At 46.0% G+C, this 15,085-nt stretch overlaps 1 protein-coding gene across 4 annotated transcripts in view; it reads right to left on the bottom strand.

The window, feature by feature from the left end:
- Nrp1 (neuropilin 1) overlaps positions 1-15,085 on the bottom strand; it is a 154,843-nt gene that overhangs the window by 92,101 nt on the left and 47,657 nt on the right. The window lies entirely within an intron of this gene.

Here is a 15,085-nt window from a genome sequence, read left to right as displayed (position 1 = left end):
CTGGGAAAAGAAACAACACAACAGTGAAATCAAGGAAAACCCAGGCTTGATAATCATACTGATGGGACCAGTGATAAAGGGTCACACCTGGTTAATGTGCGCTCAGTGTACAGGGATCTTTAAAAGACAGAAAACCATCAACAGGAGACACAAGGTGTCCTGGAGAAGAAAGGGGAGGTTTTCATTCGTCTGAGGTTATAGTTCTTAATGTTTTGCTTTTTAAAAAACGTGTGTGTGTGTGTGCGCGCGTGTTCGTGCAGGGGAGTATGTGTATGTGTGTGTGGAGGTCAGAGGTCAACACTGGCTATCTTTCTTTAAGAGCTCTCCACCTCATTTTTTGAAACAAGGTTCGCCAATCAGGCTGGACTGGCTGGGCAGTGAATGAGCCAGGGACCCTCATCTTCACCTCCCAGTGCAAGTGCTTAGAGATGCATACTGCCACGCCTGGCTTTGTATGGAGTTGCTGGGAATTAAAGCTCAGGACGTCGTGCCTGTGCAGTAAGTCCTATACTGAATAAACTCCAGCCCTTTCGTTCTTGTTATTTACCAAGCCACCTGGGAGACTGACAATCCTGATTTGTCTTATTTTTTTCTCCTAGAATTCACATGAAACCATTGCAACCCATTTATTTCAAACCTTAACTTGCTTTAAAAATCCTGGGACATATTCATTTCAGGCCTGGCTAAAATATGGCAGTCACAGAAACTGTATTTGGCAATTTAAAAGAAATCAAGTGGGGGAAAATCTTCATGATGACCACGCAGTCGTTAACAGAACTGCCAGGACCCATGACTTATGTCTATGGAAAACCCCAGGAGACAATCACCAGGATGACATCACTGCTTAGAGTGGACAGCTCAAGGCCCTTTATTAAAGATGACATTACCTCATCAGTTAAAATTGTCTGCCAGCTTTGTGTATATCAAGGAGAAAATAAAGCTGGCATTGATGGAGCTAAGCATTAACATATGTGAATTATTGTCCAAACACCATTTCCCTGGTTGAGTCTGTTGTTTCCAGAAGTAATCACGGGGCCGGCTCACACCTCCACTATCACTGACCCTTTGTGAAATGTGGAAACACACCGTAGACGGATTGTCTCTTTCTCCACCCTGGCAGAGATGCTCTCTATTTAAAAGATAAAGGGGGTGGGGAGGCAGGCAAGGGAGGGGGAGGAGGAGAAAAACATATTTAAAACCCTAACCAACTTTCAGAGGTGACAGTAGCCCTGGAAGAACAAGCCTGGACCCACCACAGCTTCCCTAGCAGCCTTTATGGAGGGATTCCTTTCATGTACTGCTCCACTGACAAGAGAGGCCTGCAGACTCTGCCCTGCGCTTTCTTATAACCTAACTGTGATTTGAACTGCTTGCTGTGTTTGGTCTGGCCGCCGCCGCACACCCGCTTTGCAATATAAGCTTTCACTCCGATCTTGACACGGTATGAATACTAAGCAACTAAATCCTGGTGCGCGCTGCCTTAGGGTCAGGCCCTGTGAAGAAGGAAGGACATTCTGTGGGAAGGGTGTTCTCCCAGGTATCAGAGTGCTCAGCTAAGTATTGCTAGGGAGTCTCAGGAGATGGGGGAAAGCTAGTATTTTAATTCATATATTCTCTGATAGTAAATACCAGGCCCTCCCCTTGGCAACCGTAAAAGCTATTTTTAAAAGTGTGAGGGGTGTGAATTAGAATCCCTTCCCAGCAAGAGATAAGCCATAGCCAGTGCCAATTTTAGGAAATTGAGTTATTCAGGGATACTACAGTCACATTTGGGTGCTGAAGGCTGCTAGCGTTTTAGTACTCCCTTCAAAGTACTATCCAATCAGGTCCCAAGGAATATAGGGAATAGGCTTTCTTGCACACACTCAGGAGAGTGGATCCTGCCCAAGTTGTAAGAAAAGTAGCACCAAAGGAGTACAGAGGAAGCAGCTTGCGTCTCCCTCTAGAGCTGACAGCAGCCTCGCTCCCCACCATTCTCCCTCAGACACCATGCCCAGAATGCAGCTGGTGGGCCAGCTTCCTTCCCTGGAACACCAAGGCAACCCACCCAGCTCTCACTGGCCCTGTGCCCAGGATCCCAAGTTTGCAAATTTCGACACTCCCTCCCATCATCACCCCCTCTCCGCCCCCCAAAAGGCTGTGCATTTGTTCTGCGGCTGCCAGGGAAGCAAACACCCTTGCTTAGAATGTCAGGATCCTTGGCTGAGACACAGGGCCCTGCGGAGTGAGCCAGAGGGCACCTGTTTGGCTCTAGCCGCTAGGGGAGACCTGAGAACTTACACCTGAGGAATGGAATTCACAAAGCCACAGGGGAGGCTCCACAAGTCATTCCTTCTGCTCTGGAAAACGGATGCTCCCCGTAACTAGGGGAAGGGCTCACCCTTCCATGTGGGGAGTCGGGAAGTGGCCCCTTCTGTCCCTGTTCACAGTATCAATGTGGCTCCCTGATCATTGCAAAGAAAATGTAAACTTCCTAGGGAATGTAAACTTACTGTGGATTTTTTTTAAATTATCCAATCAACCCTTCCAGGTGGCATCCTCCCTCTGCTAGAGTCCGCTACCTTCAGACTCTTCCCTGTGTGATGAGGGTGCCTGAGCAGATGTCTACTTCCCGGAAGGCAACTGGAAGATCCTTGTAGCCTTCTGCAATGAAAAGGGATTGTCCCTCAGGTGCTGAGTTCAGCAGCCGCAACAGCCAGCAGAGCTTTCCTTGGCTGTTCCTGGACTTGGAGTCTAAGCCCTTCACAAGCCGCAGGCCTTTGCCGGTGTTGATCCCCAACCTCACCCTACCTGATGAAATAGCTCTCACCCTAATAGCCATGCATGAGAGCGATAAAAGAAGAAAGATTTCCTTCTAAGAATTCCTGTAGCACTTGGGAGCAGAAGGGATCTCTGAGTTACAGGCCAGCCTGGTCTACAGAGCCCAGTTCCAGGATAGCCAAGACTGTACAGACTGTACAGAGAAACCCTGTCATGGGAGAGAGAGAGAGAGAGAGAGAGAGAGAGAGAGAGAGAGAGAGAGAGAGAGAGAGAGAGAGAGAGAGAGAGAAGAAAGAAAGGCCAAGGGTATTTTCCTTTCTTTTAGAAGGTCTGGATTATGGTTTTAGGAAAATGGCCAAGTAGGACAAAAAGTGCCCAGGGACTGAGAAACACACTGGATCACTGTAGAGTTGCTACAGACCCTCCAGAGGTGTGTGGTAGTGAACAGATTAGGAACAAGCCACACTTAAGGCAGGTTTTCTCAGGAAAGCCCAGATGATCCATGATGCTGTGGTGGCATCACTAAAGGAAGGAGAACTAATCTGTATCAATCTTTATCAGATGTTTTCTGATACAGAGAGCTACTGTGTCCAAACCCCATCTCCCTCCACTGGCTTCCACACAGCCTGGAGCTGGTAGGAAGGGGAAATCTCAGGGTGGGTATCTTTCTGATCTTCCAATAGGATCAATCCCTTCATCCCTAACACAACACAAGTACAATCACAATGGAGAAATCTGGTCCCCAACATCACCCCCTCCCTCACTTGTGAAGGAAATATATCTAGGTCTAGGTACATATTGATCTCTGGGCTGGGAGATGGCTCATGGCAGAGCTTGCAGGAGACACGGGTTCAATTCTTAGCACCCATATGGTGCTCACAACCATCTGTAACCCCAGTTCTAGAAAATCCAACAGGCATGCATGTGGTACACATACATGCATGCAGGCAAAACATTCATACACATAAAAAAGATTATGTTCCTTACCCATTTCTATATCTTCAATTTTTTATCTTTTTTTTATTATGAACAGGTGCTTATAATCAGATAAAGTTACTGTGCAAAGCACTAACTAGTTGTGCAGAAAGAAGCAAATCAATGTGTTTGCCTTCCCAGCAACTTTCTATTTCCTGGTTAGCAAACATTATCATTAAGATGTTTTATTTGGAAGTAAATCAAGGACTTTTTTTTTTTTTTTAATAAACCACAGAATCAATGGGACTCCGTGTGATTTTTTTTTTCTTAATAAAAGAAGTTAAAGGAAATTGGATTTGATTTCTTACTTTCTGAAATGCTAGCCATACTGCACGACATTGTCCCATAAATTCCACAGTGAGGTATGCTCTCTCACTTGCCTTAGCCAGCTTGGTCTTTGAGGGGGATCCATTAGCCGTGGAGTAATCCCAGAAGAACCCAGAGCTGGGGAGGGCCCCGTGAGATGGAGTCCGTGTCCACGCAAGGCTGCCTGCTGTGTTACCTGATCCCCACCGCTTCCCTGCCTCTCTGGGGGTGAGCATGACAGGGATAGGCACATGTGTGTAAAGTGTATGTGCAGCAAAGCCGTCAACCTCAGCTGCCGTTCCTCGAGAGCGGTCTGCTTTGTTTTTATATTTTGTCTGTTTGCTTCATGTTGTTGTTTTGAGACATGATCTCTCAGGATCTCTCACAGGCCTGGCGCTCTCCACGTCGGCTAGGCTGGCCGGCCAGTGAACTCACTCCAGCACACCCTCAGCCAGTTGCTCTTGCTGCACCTTTCAGACATGTTTTCTGGAAGGATTGGGTCTTTGAGCCGTAACTAGCCATTCACAGTCACCTGTTGTTTCTTTGCCTGGTTACTCAGAGGTATGCTGCCTCCTCTAAGCCTTCATTAGTTTTTCTTTTTAAAGTTACGCAGACATTTTCATGTCAGCCTTCCGTAGCTTGCACAAGCTTCAGATTTTTCCAACTTCTTCTAATGATTTTATTTATTATTATTGTTGTTGATAAGTGTGGGAGTATGTGTGCATGTGTATTTGTGCACATGTGTATGCCTGCACTGAGGCCAGAGGTCAACTTTTGGTGCTGTTCCTCAAGTACTGTGCACCCGGGTTGTTTTTGAGACAGGGTCTCTCACTGCCCAGGGTCCTGCAGATTCAGCTAGGCTGGCCAGTCAGCCCCAGGGATCCACTTATCTCTGCATCCTCAGCACTGGCGGTACAAGTACCTGTCACCGAGCTTAGCTTTTTATGAAGGTTTTTGGAACGCAACTCAAGTTCTCATGCTGGTACAGCAAGCGTTTTACCTGCTGAATTAGTTCTCCAGATTCTGAGCCATTCGGCTCCTAAAGTGAAAAGGTTGCATTAGTTCACAGCTTTGGAGGTTTCAGTTGGAGGTGGCCCTTTGGCTTTGCGGCCTGTGATGAGCATGCATCACACAGGGAACCTGGTAAGGCAAAGCTGCTCATCTCATGGCCAGAAAGCAAAGAGAGAACAAGATAGAGGCCCAGGGGCCATTTCGTTCAAGAGCACAGTCCCATGTCCCTGTGAAATGAGAACCCTGTATATATACACACACCCTTTTAAAGGCCCACTGTTCCCCCAAATTACCAACTGAGGCCTTGGGGAGACACTCAAGAAGCAAATTAGGGCAATTTTAGTTTGAGTAAAGGTAAGAGTGTGGGAAGAGAGACAGTACAGTCCTGTCTTCCAGGGAGCCACCAAGGCTGAAAGTGACTGTGGACCTCCTGCCCTTGAGGCCTGTGTCCTCCAGCCCAGGCTGCGTGTTCAGGGGCCTTGTGATGAGAACCAAATTAGCTGAGGGTGTGGCAGCCTGACCTTCCTTAGAGGAGGCAGCTCAGCTCAGCACAGTAAGGAGGGACTGGACCAGGCTTCCCTTCCTCATGGCGACTGTGGGGGTGGTGTGGGGGGGAGGGGAGGGAAGTGGGGGTGTTCTGAAGTCAATGTGGGTGATAATGCCCCCAGGTTCAGAGGACAAAGGAAGCCTCCTACCAAGGGCCCTGCAGAGTGTTCCCAGGTCTCTTCCCTGAAACAAAGGCAGACTATGACAGGCTGCTTCCTCCCAGCTCCCAGCCTGCAGTCCAGTTTCTACAATAGCCACACAATGTGTATTCAGAACTCAGAGCCGCACTGGAGACCGTTCCTCTTTATTATGTTATCGTTCTCCCCCGCAAAGCTTGTTTCTATGTTCATAAGCAAGTGTTCCCTTCTTAAAGAATTTCCCCGTATCCCTTTCATTCTATCATCCATCTCCCAACCTACTATCAATTGAGCTTCCTATTATCTATCAAGCTAATCTATTATCTCCACATGTACCTACCTATCATTTATCTATTTTTCTATCAACTCTTTACCAATCTACTAATCAGTCTATACCAATTAAGCTGTTATCTATCTTATTATTACCTATCTAATCTATTATCAATCTATCATCCATCTATTATGAACCTATCATCTAACAATCAAGATACCTATGTCTATTATCTGTTTATCTTAACTATTTCCCATCCACCCACCCACCCTGCCTCTCTAGCTTCCCTACTGTATGTTCTCTATGCCATAGTGTCAGGATCATACCACATCAGGTTTCTGTTTGGGGTTCATTTTTACTTGGTGTGACATTCAGCTTGTATTTCTTTTTCTTCAAGAGGTTTTTCAACACGCACCATAGATCTAAGTTCTTAACCATAAACAGCACTGTGATATCTATTGCCGTATCTCTTCGTAAACCACATGTTTGTGCATATTTGTGTTGTGTAAAATGCTGTCACAGTGGCCCGAGCACATTTGACACTGGGCGCCCCACTGAGGACAGTGATATTTCAGTAGCATTTCCAAATCTCCACTGTTGCCTTCTCTGCAGTCCAATCCCAAGATCAAGTCCCACCTCTGAGCAGATCAAGGTGTACTGCAAAAGAAGCACGCGTTGGAGGTTCACGAAGGCCTCCTTACTGGCTAGACCCAGAAGAGCACGATGCTGAAAGATACAGGTGACCTGGAAATGGGGTCCTCCCCTCACGTCTCCTCACCTCACCCTTACCTCGTCCAACCTCACCCTCACCACACTTCACCTAACTCTCTCCTCCCCTCCCCTCACCTCTCCTCACCCTTACCTCACCTCATCCTCTCCTCCCCTCACCTCACCCTCTCTTCCCCTCACCTCTCCTCACCCTCACCTCACCTAACCCTCATCTCACCACACCTCACCCTCACCTCATCTCATCCTCACCTCTCCTCACCCTCACCTCACCTCACCTAGCCCTCATCTCACCACACCTCACCCTCACCTCATCTCATCTCACCTCACCCTCACCTCATCCTCATCTCATCTCACCTCACCTCACCACACCTCTCCTTACCTCACCTCATCTCACCACACCTTACTTCACCTCACCTCTCCTCTCTTCACCCTCACCTCTCCTCTCCCCTCCTCTCCTCTCCCCTCCTCTCCTCACCCTCACCTCTCCTCACCCTCACCTCTCCTCACCCTCACCTCTCCTCACCCTCACCTCTCCTCACCCTCACCTCTCCTCTCCCCTCCTCTCCTCACCCTCACCTCTCCTCACCCTCTCCTCTCCTCGCCCTCACCTCTCCTCGCCCTCACCTCTCCTCACCCTCACCGCACTTCACCTAACCCTCACCTTACAGCTCCTCTCCTAGAAACTTTCATGGTGTCAGTTACCTGTGTTACTGTTCTTTTCAAAGGCCCACTCAGTGTTACTCCCGAGCTTGGCCATGGGCTTTCTGACGGGTCTCCTCTGAGTAAGTCCAACACTGGAGAGCACTTGAATACTTTTCTCTCCACTCATGCTGAGTTTAGGAAAGGTCTCTCACGTAGTTTTGTTTCCTGTTGCTGTGATAAAGTACGCTGGCAAAAGTATCTTAAAGGAGAAAGGGTGTACTCGGCTCACAATTCCAGGATGCAGTTCACTATGTTAGGGAAGTCACAGTGGAAGGTCTTTAGAAACTGGTCACATGACATCCACAGTCAAGTCCAGAGCAATGAATTAATGATTATATGCTTGTAAGTGCTCAGCTCACGTTTTCCATTCTTAGATAGTTTGAGATACCCTGCCTAGAGAGTGTTGCCTCCTCCTTTCTTTCCTCTTCAATTAATGTAATCAAGATAATTCCACACAGATAGAGCCACAAGTCGGCCTTATCTACGCAATCCCACATTGGAACTTCCTTCCCAAGTGATTCTGAATTGTGTCATGTTGACAAAAATCATATCACCACTCCATGATATTATGATCAAATGGCTTGTTCTTTAATAATTAGGTGACTCTCACGGACCTAACTTAACATAATACAATTTTAACATTCAGTATTATTATCTATACTAATAGATGATGTCCCCGAGTTAAGATTCCCAGAACCCACAGTCAAAGCTTGGTGTGGTGTGGCGTGTGTGTATAACCCCAGGTCTGGGGAACTGACAACAGTGTCTCTGGAGCTCATCTGTCAGCCAGCTTTGCTGAAGAGATGGCATCCAGGTTCAGTGAGAGACTGGACCTCAAAAAATCAAGTGGCTGAGCTGGAGAGATGGCTCAGCAGTTAAGAACACTGAGCCAGTGGTGGTGGCTCACACCTTTAATCCCAGCACTCTGGAGGCAGAGCCAGGCAGATCTCTGTGAGTTCAAGGCCAGCCTGGGCTACCAAGTGAGTTCTAGGAAAGGCGCAAAGCTACACAGAGAAACCTTGTCTTGAAAACAAACGAACGAACGAACGAACGAACGAACGAACGAACGAACGAACGAACAAACAAACAAACGAACACTTGTTGATCCTGCAGAGGATCTGGTTTTGGTTCCTAAGCACACACGGTGCCATAACTCCAGTTCCAGGAAATCCGATGCCTTCTTCTGACCTCTGATGGCATCAGGCACTCCACACATGTAGTTATGAATGGGGATGCCTGGAAAGAAGCTCTGTCTGCAAAGGCTGATTAACTTATTAAAACCTCAATGACTATGGTAAGTTTAGAAGCTTGCAGGTCCAGAGCCCAATTCCAATTTGTCTTGGTCTTTCTTTAGCCCACAAAACAGCCATTTGCTTGCTCCCACCCATTTCTGGGACTAGCCTAATACCTTGACTATAGATAAAACAAACACAAACAAACAAAAAACACTTTTGAAATGTATTAACAAACTTAAGGAAACCCTAATTTCCCACCAACCAAAAGGCTACAGTCATCAGATAACATCTGGGAGGTACAGCAGGGATTCCCCACTGTGCTGTAGCTGCCATTTACTGTTTCCAGTGCATTTTTAAAGTCCCTTGATTTATGGCTTTATTTTTCTGTTACTATGAAACTTCATGAAGCTGTGTCTGTATTGGAATATGGATTTAGGGTAACCTAAATCCATGTTTTGGGGCCATGGTTACTCAAATTTGGCTCATAATCAATCATTTCTTATCTCCTTTGAGTTGAAGGCCGTAGTTTTGTATAGATAGAAGTAAAACACTCATACATGAAATAAAAATAATCATAAATCTAAAGTATTTTTAAAAGAAGTGAGTAACTGAGGACAGCATCTGCTGTTGACCTCCAGCCTCCACAACACAGGCACTTATATACATGTGTGCACATACCTGCACACACAAATAGACATTGAGGAAAACGTTAAAGAGAAAAAGTCTAAAATCAAGAAAGGTATTGAGGGACCAGGAGGGTTTCAATGGCCACAGTTAGCCAAGAAGAAAAGGCAGCAAGACACACCTGTAGGAAACCTAGTCTAGCTTTCTTGTTGACCAAGCACAGATGATCGACAGCGTGGCTGAAAATAATCCACATGGTTAGCTTGAGATTCGACTGTTGGTCAGCCCAGGCAGGGAAGCTACCATTGGCACCCAAGTTGGGTGTAAAACGACATGGCTGCGTCCTTTCTTAGAGTGTCACAGTTCGAGAAGCAAGGTATTAATAGGGCTGCAGTCCACAGTGGGGTGGGGCTTTGTGGTGATGCAGCGATTTGGGAGACACTCATACTTGTGTTCCTCACCAGTGCTCTCCAAGCAGGTCCAATAAACTGATTGATTCACTAAACAAGACTTGGGTGGAATCCTTACTTTGGCCTTTGGTAGATGCCTTATCTTGGGTGAATAGATGTTTCTTAACATCTCCTCAGGAAAAGTAAGCACAGCATCCTCTCACGTGGCCTTCTCCATCTTCAAGTCCAGCTACAGGAAACCTTTTCCACTTCAGATTGCTCTCATGCTTGCTTTGAGACCTTTCAAGAAATCCAAGGTGCCTTTCAGGTTCACCACAGTGTGTCTGGCAGAAGAGTCCAGGGCAAGGACAAAAGAAGGAAGGGTGGGGCAACGGAAGTGATGTCAATGAGATGTTCCTGCTGTGGGTTCAGGAGGCTTCAGATGCCCATTCCAGAGAATAGGGAAGCAGAGAACTGAGCTGGTCTCCAGAGGGACAAAAACAGCAATTCTAAGATTGTTGTGACACATGCCTAAGGTGGAAATGTGATAACAATTTGACCAAAAAAAAACACCCAAGAATTTGTGGGCTGAGGATACAGTTCAGTTGGTAGACTGTGTAGCATGCATGAAGCTCTGGGTTCTATGTAAGCTTGGAGCACTGCACAAAGCTGGCTGTGGTGATGGGTGCCTGTAACTCCACTTGGGAGGTGGATTCATGAGCACCACTGAGGAATTCATGCCCCTTTGCTCTACGCAGCGAGTTAGAGACTATCCAGGACAACACAGCAAGGCCCTGTCTCTAAAACCCCAAAGGAGTCAAGACATGTGGTATGGAATGACGACCGGATTTATATTTTTAATAGGAAATACTTGGACTTTGAGTTTCTGTCTGTGTGGAATTTCATGTCATAATTAAGATTTATTGGTAAGTTAGATTGAAATGAAAATAAAAGAAACCTTTACATGAGAAAATGCATTTAGGATTAACTTGGATCCCAAATGGTGGCATTTTGGAGGGGCAGTCAGGTACACCTCTCTTGGAGCAAGTGTGCTGTGGAAGGAACAGCATCTCTTGGCGTCAGACTCACAGAGTTTGGTGTTCTAGAAAATCACATGATTTTAATTACAATAAATTTAGTTCCCAAGGAAAATGGCCACCTGGAAGGCATTAGCATTTATAACTAGTCCACCTCCCACTTCATGGGACAGTTTTACTTCTTGCCAACTTTCCACTGTTCTCTAGGAGAGGGGGAGGAGGGATAAATAGACAGACAGAAACACAGAGACACACACACAGACAGACAGACACAGACCCACACACAGGGACAGGGGCTGACTTTCCCAAGTTCCTCACAAGGGGTTTGGATAAATGGCTAAATCATGCAGAAGGGAAGGGTTGAGAGGAACATGTGAGCATTGATGCCCCTCAGATACTTATAACCTTACATACATATTTGTGTATTTTTATTTAGTGTTGTTTGTGTTCTCTCTCTCTCTCTCTCTCTCTCTCTCTCTCTCTCTCTCTCTCTCTCCCTCTCTCTCTGTGTGTGTGTATTTAAGAGGAGTTGGCTCTCTTTGTTATGTGGGATCTGGGCATCAAACTCAGGTCATGAGGTTTTGCCACAAGGGCTTTTACCTGCTGAGCCATCTTGTGGGCAGTGTGCTTACTTTTTGAGACAGGGTCTCATGGAGCTCAGGCTGGCCTAAAATCACTACGTCGTAGCCAAGTATGACTGAATTTCAGATCCTCCGACCGCTGCCTCAGGAGTGCTGGGATTATAGTTGAGCACCGCCACATCCAGTTTGTGGGGTGCTGGGCTTTGTGGACGCTAGGCAGGTGTTCCGCCAACCAAGCCCCAGCTCTAGCCCCTCACACCTCAAACATTTTTTAAACACGTAGAATACTGTCCTTTTTTGCTCCCCCTTCCAACCCAAATCTATATATTAAAGCCAACTGGGGTCGCTTTCACAAAGTCCAGTGGAGCCAGGCTGGAGCAGTGAGGACTCAAGTCAACATCTTGCTCTGAGGCTCAGGCCCCATCTCCGTCCGTCTTGATGGAAAAGAGCCTACAAGGAAGGGTTGCTGCTACAGTCTGTAGCTCCGGCGTCCCCCAAAGACCCATGAGCTAAAGCTTTAGTTCCCGCCTCAGCAATATTTGGAGGTGTGGAACCTTTGAAGAGTGGGACCTCATGGGAGATTTTTATGTCAGGTGGTAACAAGGCATGTCTTTGGCGGGTATTGCAAGACCTTTCTTTTTCCTTTTTTTCTTCCAGGTCATGAGTGATTGAACTCCTCCACACATTCCTGCCAAGGCAGCCGCCTCTTGACAGATCAAAGAAACAGAACTAGCTCTAAAGCTTCCTCAACTGTGAGCCAAAATACACCACCCCCCTTCCAGATATGTAGATGCACCTGTGTGGAAAGAAGGGGTGAAGATGTGAGCATGCATGTAGGAGGCCAGAGGACAACCTCAGGTGTTATTTCTCAGATGTCCATCTCCCTGACTGGCCTCATCACGTAGGCTGGGTTAGCTGGCCAGTGATGCCAGGATCCTCCTGCCTCCACCTCCCTAGCCCTGGAAACACAAGTGTGAGCTGCTGAGCTCAGTGTTTTCACATGGTTATCTCAGTCCTTGTTCTTATACAGCAAGCTTTTTACAAGAAGAGCCAGCTCCCCAGCCCCACCCCGTGCTCTCTATAAGTTCATGACGGTTAGGTATTTGTTACACAGAAAGAAACCTAACGCAGTCATCATCCCTGATAGCCCACAAAGCACCAGTGGGGGACAGTCACCTGACATTAGCTGGAACTGGGTCTTCCTGACTCTGACACTAGTATTATTCAGGGTGTGCTGGGCAGGTACTGATGGGCCTCTGTGAGTCTCAGATACTCATCTATAAAATGGACAGAATGGGAATTTCTAACTTGGAGAGTTAGAAAAACTAAATACATACAATGCCTTTGTAGATGCTTAATGTTCCCTTTCCAAGTGAGGTGGGACTATGAAGTGAGTATTCTAAGGAAGCCGTAGAAAAGTGAATGGGACGGAGGGTGGTGTTAGAGTTGTTGGGTTTTGCGTTTTTTGTTTGTTTGCTTGTTTTGAAATAGGATCTCAAACTTGCCATCTCCATCTAGCTGAAGTTCTGATCCATCCCCTGCATACTGGGATGACTGGTACGCACCACATGAGGTTTATTGGGACAGAGGTTTCTTTTCTCCAGTGTGTAGCCTCAGTTCACAGCAGGCTGTAGTTTTCGTAGTTCTGAAAATGTAGCTTTACTATTGCCCAGGGGATGTGTTGAGTTCAACAAGACTGACTCTCAGAGTGTGATCATACCCTGACATCTAGAAAACTGTTTGCACTGACTGTAGTTCTGCCTCAGGACCACTGTCAGAAATCAGTCAATCAAAGCGAAAGTCAGTGATGGAGTTAGAGGGCACAGTGCATGCACACCATATAAAGCTGTTTATTGGAAATCACTAGACTCGAAGCAGGTAAGTATAGAGGCTTGGTTAGCACCTGGGACTCCCATTGGTTTTAGGTCATGTACACCCTCCTCCTGTAATAATGCATTTGCCTGTCTAGTTCCTTCGCCTGCAGGTACTATGCACCCCTCTCCAACCAATGCACCCATCAACCTTAGAACCCTTACCCCCACCTACATTGGGTCACACTCTTCGAACAAAGGCATACATTTCCCCATCCCCAATAACAATCAAATTTAGACAGTTTCTATTCAAGTCTAATCCAAATTTATCTGAGTATGAAGATGGATGGGCTGATTTCAGCCTGAACTAGTTTTGGGTACAATAAGGTAAAACTGTCTTCTAGTCACCTTTTAGGAAGAATTCCCCCGTTTACCATCTCATGCCTATACATAACTAGGCATGCATAGGATTAAAATCAGATGCACTTGGGGTGGAGACATGTACAGTGGAGAAATGATTTTACAATCATATCAATTAAAATAGAGAACTGCCCAGACTATATCCCTCATCCTTCTCATGAACCCCAGAAGAGGAAGCCCTGAACGATAATCAGGGTTCTTGAGATATCTTTACTCACATGGCCTGCTGTCAGTCTTGACGCTGCACCTCTTTTTAATCTGTACTATCCCTTTGCTCCAAATAAAGTTACCTTGATTCTGTTGCAAATCTGTGATATTTCTTATTTTCAGTTCTTGGTGTGAGAGGCCAAGAACCCAAAACCACTCAGCCCAGACTCTGACCACTGGTAACAAGTCCACTAAGTGTTTTTATTGATGTGCTGGACTGACTTAATGATCTGCAGTTGGATTCCTGCTATTAGCACAAAAAACTCCCTCACTGGGATGAGTAGGACCCCTGGGGAGCAGCTTCTACGTCTGGAAGGCAGTGCCCCTGGCTTACAGTATCAGAAAAATTCTAATCCTCAATTTTCTCTTTAATTCTTTAGAAAGAAGAACTAAAGCCATAATTCTTTTTCAGACTTCAGGACCCAACGTGCTAATTTTAAGAGCTTAAAAAAAATCCTCCTGATTAATTAGTAATTATTCACTGGGGATCAAGAGAATTTGCTAATCAGAGCTGCAGGAACTACAGTTGGCAAATACTTGCATCTTTAGGGTTTTTTTTTCTCCCCTAATAATTACCTTGCAACCCTTTCAGTGCCAAGTAGGTGGGCTTATTCCTTTTGTAGTAAGGTCCCTCCCTCAAACAGCCAGCTGTCTTTTCTGGAAAAGTATATAGCAAAAGAAGCCTCTTTTAGTGACTGGGTGGAGTTGACTTTAGGATAGGTGGTGGAATATATATATATATATATATATATATATATATATATATATATATATATATTGCACATATACCTGCACACATGCATACATATTACATACACTCATATGAACATGCACATATAAAAACTATATATATAAAGTTTTGTGTTGAGCAGACACCACACTAAGGCTAACTTACAGTTCAAGTCTTGGAGCAAGTAAAGCCCAGCCCAGAACAAGAGCTTTCAGATCTGGGTCTAATGAATTTCTGACGTTAGAGTGAAACACACCCGAGGGATCAGGTCAAAGGGGACAGAGTTTCTCTCCTTTACCCCTGGTGCTCAGTGAAAACATCACACTGTTGGCAGAAGACCTGAGCATCTGCTCCTGTGCCTTCTTGTGACTTGACTCCATAGTCAGGCGATGAGTTTATCAGCCACACACTGTTGGGCCACCAGCAATCACCCTGGCTTGTATTCTCCATTCACCCCAGTCAATTCATAATGCAGTGAATAACTCAGCTAATGACAAAATGCTGTCATCTAGAGTCTTCATGACAACCTGCAAACCGGTTGGCAGTAAAATCCCCAGGGCTGTGCAGATGCCCAGCAGATAAAGCCTTGCTTTGCACACATAAAGCATGAGTTT

The sequence above is a fragment of the Peromyscus maniculatus genome, chromosome 5 (genome assembly GCF_049852395.1).
Source record: "Peromyscus maniculatus bairdii isolate BWxNUB_F1_BW_parent chromosome 5, HU_Pman_BW_mat_3.1, whole genome shotgun sequence".
Lineage (NCBI taxonomy): Eukaryota > Metazoa > Chordata > Mammalia > Rodentia > Cricetidae > Peromyscus > Peromyscus maniculatus.
This window is presented reverse-complemented; position numbering and strand designations above follow the sequence as displayed.